This window comes from Pinus tabuliformis, chromosome 5_1, assembly GCF_031772625.1.
Source record: "Pinus tabuliformis cultivar Carrire ecotype Pingquan chromosome 5_1, CPIR1, whole genome shotgun sequence".
NCBI classification, from domain to species: Eukaryota; Viridiplantae; Streptophyta; class Pinopsida; order Pinales; family Pinaceae; genus Pinus; species Pinus tabuliformis.
In genome coordinates, this window is record NC_142305.1 from 828,122,283 (window position 1) to 828,129,180 (window position 6,898).

The 6,898-nt window shown below is 38.6% G+C and overlaps 1 pseudogene across 1 annotated transcript; it reads right to left on the reverse strand.

Moving 5' to 3' along the window:
- Nucleotides 1-219: 219 nt before the first annotated feature.
- LOC149167460 (phenylalanine ammonia-lyase pseudogene) lies at nucleotides 220-4,494 on the reverse strand (annotated as a pseudogene). The gene is made up of 2 exons (XR_016260933.1): nucleotides 4,255-4,494; nucleotides 220-3,093 (listed from the first exon to the last, which is right to left on the reverse strand). The product of XR_016260933.1 is annotated as a phenylalanine ammonia-lyase pseudogene (transcript).
- Nucleotides 4,495-6,898: the final 2,404 nt, after the last annotated feature.

The following is a 6,898-nucleotide window of genomic DNA, read 5'->3' on the forward strand; positions in this document are numbered from 1 at the left end:
TGCAAATTGTAATCTACACACAAATTCATATTCTGAATTCAAAAATGACTATTTTTTTTCAGAGAGAAAAAGCTTCATAGTCAATATAAAAGTTCAGATGATACATAAAGGCTCAAAAATAGCCAGCTTGCCAGCATATGAAATCAAAACAATGCAGAAATAGGACATCCCAAAGGAGGCCTAACATCATCAGTCCAAAATCACAGCTAAACAGTGATGTAGAAAAAAGGAGCATCAAATGTCTATACACATATAACAAAAAAAATTAGATGTATAGTAAGTGAACAAAAAGATGATAAGAAGGGTTCATAATCCAGGGATGGAAAAGCCCTGGATGTAGCAAGAGCGCTCTCCATCAGAAACCAACATAGACCAAGAACCAGACTCTAAAGTCAGCCCCTTCTTTGACAGACGGCCAGCTTGAACATTTTGGGAACGGAAGATGTGGCGAATTGAGCACTGTTTCATATTCCCCCAGAAAAACATAATCCTGTCCATCCACCCAGTGAATTGAGGACCACCGATGGTCCATCATTGTTTTTGAATCGCTATAAATTGAAATGTTCTAAATATCAAAAAACACACAGAAAGCAAGCAGCCCTGCAAGAGCCTTAACTTCAGCCAAACTGTTTGAACCTTCCCACCGTTCCATGATAAAAAATATTACAACTTCTCGTCCATAATAACATGAACACCACATCCACAAATAATATTATTCTGCTCGGCCAGCTGTGTTCATACTACATTCTAATCAAAACGTGCTGCAGGTGCTCCTGCCGTTTCCAATGCTTAATATATTACTCCATTTATTCAATTTGTAAACTATATATAACAGGATGATGGTTCAGGAATTTAACTGTGAAATGGCCCGGGAGTTCCAGACCATCCGTCCAGGCACTTGAAGAGGGGCGAAATAATCTTGCCTTCACGGATTCCGGTGTAAACCTTTTCAATATATTCGCCCGGAGAAGTTACCCGATCGCCGGAAAGGAGCTGGGTGCCGAGCTGCGATCTCGCGAAGTCGTAGAGAGGAAAGGATCTGCATTCCTGGATTCTGTTGGGAATCGAACCCGCGACCCCCCTTTCGTAGTAGTCCTGGCGAGCGCGCCCTATTTCTGCTTCCATTTGGTCTTTCAATTCTTTCTCGAAGGCGGGAATCTTGTTGAAAATGGAGGACTGGGTTTGAGTTTGAATTTGGGCAGTCTCGGTCAGAGCGTGGGCAACGAGAACTTGTCTGAGCTGTTGCATCAATGGGTAGTTCTCGTTGCAGGGGTCGTCCACGTAGGCGAAGACGTGGAGGTTCTCGACGGCCTGGAGGAGGTCTTTTTCGCAGAAGCGCCCGGCGGTGAGAAGCTCGCCGTTGTGCGTGCTCAGTGTTTTCTTGGCCACGTGGGAGACCACGTGCTTCACGGTGCTAAGCATGTTTTCTTCCAGGTGTCGCAAATCCGCGGCCTGACAGAGCGCGAGCAAATACGTGGAGACCATGAGATTGAGTATGTCGATTGCCTCGGCTGATTTGCGTGCTGAGATGAGGCCCAGAGAATTGACATCTTGGTTGTGCTGCTCGGCGCTCTGGACGTGGGTGGTGACAGGGCTGGCGAGGTACTGGAGCTCCGATGTGTAGGAAGCCATGGCTATCTCGGCGCCCTTGAAGCCGTAGTCGAGGCTCGGGTTGGGGCCACCGCTGAGATTCGAAGGCAGGCCACCGTTGTAGTAATCGTTGACGAGCTCCGAGAATTGGGCGAACATTAGCTTCCCGATTGCGGCGAGAGCGAGGCGCAGGTTGTCCATGGAGACACCGATTGGGGTCCCCTGGAAGTTCCCGCCGTGCAGTGCTTTGTCTCGAGCAACGTCAATTACAGGGTTGTCATTGACAGAGTTAATCTCTCGCTGGATCATGTGGGTAGCGGATCTGATGACTTCGATTTGGGGACCGAGCCACTGTGGCGAGGTTCTGAGAGCATAACGATCCTGCTTCGGCTTCTGCAGGGGATTCATCTCGTGCTTTTCGGCGGCATTTTTCATGTAGGAGCTCCCATCCAGAACATATTCCATTATGGCCGCGGCTTCCATTTGGGCAGGATGGTGCTTCAGCCTGTGTGTCAATGGGTCTGTGAACTCTGGTTTCCCGAGCATCACTTCGCAGAACATGGCGGACAGAACTTCTGCAGCAATGCAGATAATGTTGGCATCGAAGCAAACGATGGAAGCCAGAGCAGCTCCGACCGAGGTCCCGTTAACGATGGCTAATCCTTCCTTGGGCTGGAGCTCAAAGGGCTTCTCGACTCCGATTTGCTGAAGCGCTTCCAGAGCACCGAGTTCCTTACCGTCTCTGCATCTGGCTCTGGAATTGGGTCGCCCTGTTATGAAACCTGCAATGTAGGACAACGGTACCAGGTCGCCCGAGGCTGTAATGGTGCCCTTCAGAGGCAATTTTGGAGTAATTCCCGCATTCAGAAGTTTCTGGATTGTTTCCAGAATCTCCCACCGGATTCCAGAGTACCCCTGCATCAGAGTATTTGTGCGCACCAGCATGGCTGCCCGGGTCGTTTCTTGTGGCAGAACGTTGCCTTCTGTCAGGACTCCCGAATTCAAGAACCTGATGAGCTCCTTCTGCAGCTCGGCCCCCTGGTTCGTTCGTCTGTGCGAAGTGGCTCCGAAGCCTGTCGTCACACCGTATGTATCAGTGCCCTTGAGCATGTTTTGCAGAACCCAGTTAGAGCTCTCATCCACCCGTGCCTTCGCTGACACTGCATCTAATCTCACCTTGGCCTCTGGTCTCCTGGCAACTGCGGTCACATCCGCGATTGTCAGCGATTTGCCTTCAATGGAAACTTCCTCGGATCCGAAATAGGACTCCACCATGAGCTTCACTTCTTCAAAGTGGGAGCCCTGCAGGGCCTTGGCAGCCTGCCTCCAATTCAGAGGGTCTGGTCCATTCTGAATGCAGAGATCAACAGAATGCACATGATGAAATCCATTTCCATTTTGATTTCCATTGGCCTGCACAGCGCCCAGGTCTGCCCCTGCAACCATCTTTGGCCGGATCTCAATTTCTTCTTCCAAACACGATTCCCGAAGAGACCAAAGGTACTTGAAAACACAAACCAAACAAATCACAAGATGAGTCGATCCTCTCACTGAACAATTTCTCCCTTTAAATCCATGTAACTACTACAATTTCAAGAACCTGAACAATTTATGTCTTTAAATCCATGTGACTACAGCAATTTCAAGAACCCAAACATAAACTATGGGGCAGCAATGGGCTATAGTAATTACATACATTTATGTCTTTAAATCCATGTGACTACAGCAATTTCAAAAACCCAAACATAAACTTATGGGGCAGCAATGGGCTATATTAATTACACACATACATTTATGGCGCAGTAAATTGGCTATAGTTTTGTTATGAAGTATTATGTAATTTCAAGAATAAAAATATAAATCAAAAACAAAAACATAAATCCAAGTTCGTAAATTTAAAAATAAAGCAGTAAAGATATAAATCAAGAACAAAAACATAAATCCAAATTCATGAATCTAAAAATAAACCTATAAAACAGTATAATAGTAATATAGTATGAAGAAATTCAAATTTCAAATTCTTGTGAATCAAGTCAAGAAACAGATCAATATTATGAAGAATGACAGCGTCAAAAAAATTCAAATTTCAAATCCCTGTGAATAAAACTAAAACAAAACAACGTAACAATATTGTGAAGAGATACAAATTTTAAATCCCTGTGAATCAAGCCAAAAATACACCCAAACACATAAATTCAACAATTTCAAAACCCCAGCCCAAACACATGACAACTTCAATCAATCTACAATTCCCCACACATATAAATACGCAATTCCGCACAGCCAGAAGCTTCCTAAATACCGGAGAGTTCACAGCCAGACAAACCCAGAACGACCCAATATTTTAACACCAAAAACTATTGATACAGCGCAGAATCTTTAAGTTACATGACAAGCACAACCAATTCCATGAATATCCACTCAACGATGCACATGATTCGCACGTTGAAACCGCTGATCAAGGACCAGCTACTATTTAGGTGGCCAAATTTTAATATATCCAATCATCCATCCAAATGTCAGAGAAACATCCCAAATTCAGAAAATTAACAGCCAACCCAATCTCAAACCATGGAACATATAAAATCACAGACAGCAGTAAAAGTCTTAACTTTCCATTCTCAAACCACGATAAAGAAATCAGAGACAGAGCATCAATGATACCTTGTGCAGTATTGGGCTCCAGATTCAGACCAAATTTCCAGGCTGAGGTGGGATGAATCTTGAATTAATGGTCTGGTAGTGGAACTCCCAACTTTAGCTCTGGCCGCTTCTCTGGCCTGAGCTCCTCCCACTCTTTTATACCAAACACATCCCCACTCCCAAACGTCTCTGCCACTGTTCAAATAAACATATAAAAATCTTCGTACAGCGTTGGATCCAATCAAGGGGCTCTATTAAGGTTCCATTAAACATAATTTTGTGGGTTGGCTCAACTAATTTGTCCAGAGTTCGCTCTCCAACTTGCTTGCATGCGCTCGTGGGTCAGCTAATCTTCTGCTTCCTACCACCTTAACTTGGACTGTTAACACGGAGCACATGAACTGTGGGAATATCAACGTATCTAATGTTCTTCCTCTACCACGTCAGTAGGAGGGGTTGTTGCTTTGCATCGTGATTTATCCACCTACTCTTCAATACCATCATGGACCCATACAACTCATCCCATTATCAACTCTCTCCTTTCTCGGTCAACCGGGAGATTATCACCTCATATTTACATAGGGTTGCCACCCTGGTAAGGTAGCTGCTCTTCTTTCACCCACAACCATTTATGAATTGGACAAGTGGATTTGCTCGAGTGTTTTTTCGCAAATAATGTTGTTATTCATGAGATTTTAATGAATAGAATAGTTACTTTGGAGGTTAGGTCAGTTGGTAGAGTCCCTGTAATTAAGGTTAGGGTCAATTTTTTTTTTTTAAAGATATTTTTGGGGTCAACCTTCAGTGATTACTTCATGGGTCAATTTTTATAGTGAAAGTTCGAAAATTTTAATGAAATAAACAAATATATAACAACCAAACCGTGTGTTTCAATTGAGCATATTCTAAATATTAATTTTTTTCATTTTGCTTGTGGTGTAAGTTTTAAGTTTTTTTTTTAAATTTTAGTGAAATAGACAAATATATAACAATCCCACTGTGCGGTTCAATTGAGCATATTCTAAATATTAAATTTTTGGTTTTTAAGTTTTCCGACCAATTATTAAACTATTTTTTTTTATTTTTTTTGTTTTTAAGTTTTCCGATCCATTATTAAACTAATTTTTTTTTCACTTTCATTGGACTTGTAAAATAGACAAACAAATAACCCGACTCTATGTCTATGAATTGAGCATATTTTAAGTGTTAAACTTTTTTGTCTTTTAGTTTTTAAATTTTTTCGATCAATTTGGTTATATATTTAAATGTTAAATTTTTTCCTTCTTTTTACTTTGTTATTATTTTTTTGGTTTCAAATTCCATTAAATATTTTTGGAATCTTTCTTAAAAATGATTGAAATCCTAAATTTGAATGATTGAGGTTATATAAGTCTAGTTTTTCAAAATATTAATTAAAAAAAAAAATCAAGATATTCAATTTATTTATATATATTTAAAAATGTAATTTAAATAACAAAAATTATGAATTGGACAAGTGGATTTGTTCAAGTGTTTTTCCCAAATAATGTTGTCATTCATTGGATTTTAATGAATAGTTGTCATTCATTGGATTTTAATGAATAGAATAGTTACTTCGAGGGTTAGCTCAATGGGTATAGTCCTCGTACCTCAGTTGGTAGAGTCCCCGTAGTTAAAACATTTGTGTTGTTGAGAAGTTAGAGTCAATTTTTCTTTAGACACTTTTGGGGTCAACCTTCTGTGATTGTTTATAGTGTAGGTTCTAAAATTTTAGTGAAATAAACAAATATATAACAACCTAACCGTGTGTTTCAATTGAGGATATTCTAAATATTAATTTTTTTCATTTTGCTTGTGGTGTAAGTTTTAATTTTTTTCTAAAATTTTAGTAAAATAGACAAATATATAATAACCAAACTGTGTGTTTCAATTGAGCACATTCTAAATATTAAATCTTTTTGTTTTTAATTTTCTGATCCATTCTTAAACTATTTTTTGTTTTTTCACTTTCATTGGACTTTGGTGAAATAGACAAACATATAACAACCAGACTCTGTCTATGAATTGAGGATATTTTAAATGTTAAATTTTTTGGTTTTTTTGTTTTTAAATATTTTGATCAATCCAGTTTAAGTACAATTATATTTTTAAATGTTAAACCTTATTTTTTTCTTCTTTTCACTTTTTTATTAATTTTTTTTTTCAAATTCCATCAATTATTTTTGGAATCTTCCTTAAAAATTATTGAAATCCTAAATTTGAATGATTGAGCTTATATAATTCTAGTTTTTCAAAATATTAATTAAAAAAAATCAAGATCTTCAATTTATTAATATATATTTAAAAATGTAATTCAAATAATAAAAATTATAATATCTTTCCAATATGGTTGGATTTTGGTGAAATAGACAAACATATAACTACCAAACTCTGTGCCTATAAATTGAGCATATTCTAAATGTTAAACTCTCTTTTCATTTTTTTTTAGTAATTCTATTCAAAATTAGATTATATTTTTAAATGTTGAACTTTTCTTTTTCTTTTTCCTTTTCCTTTTTTTTCACTTTCACATTACTATTTTTGTTTCAAATCTGATCAAATATTTTTGGAATCTTCAATTAAAAATCATTAAAATAATAAATTTGAATAATTAAGCTTATATAATTTGAGTTTTTCAAAAAGCTAA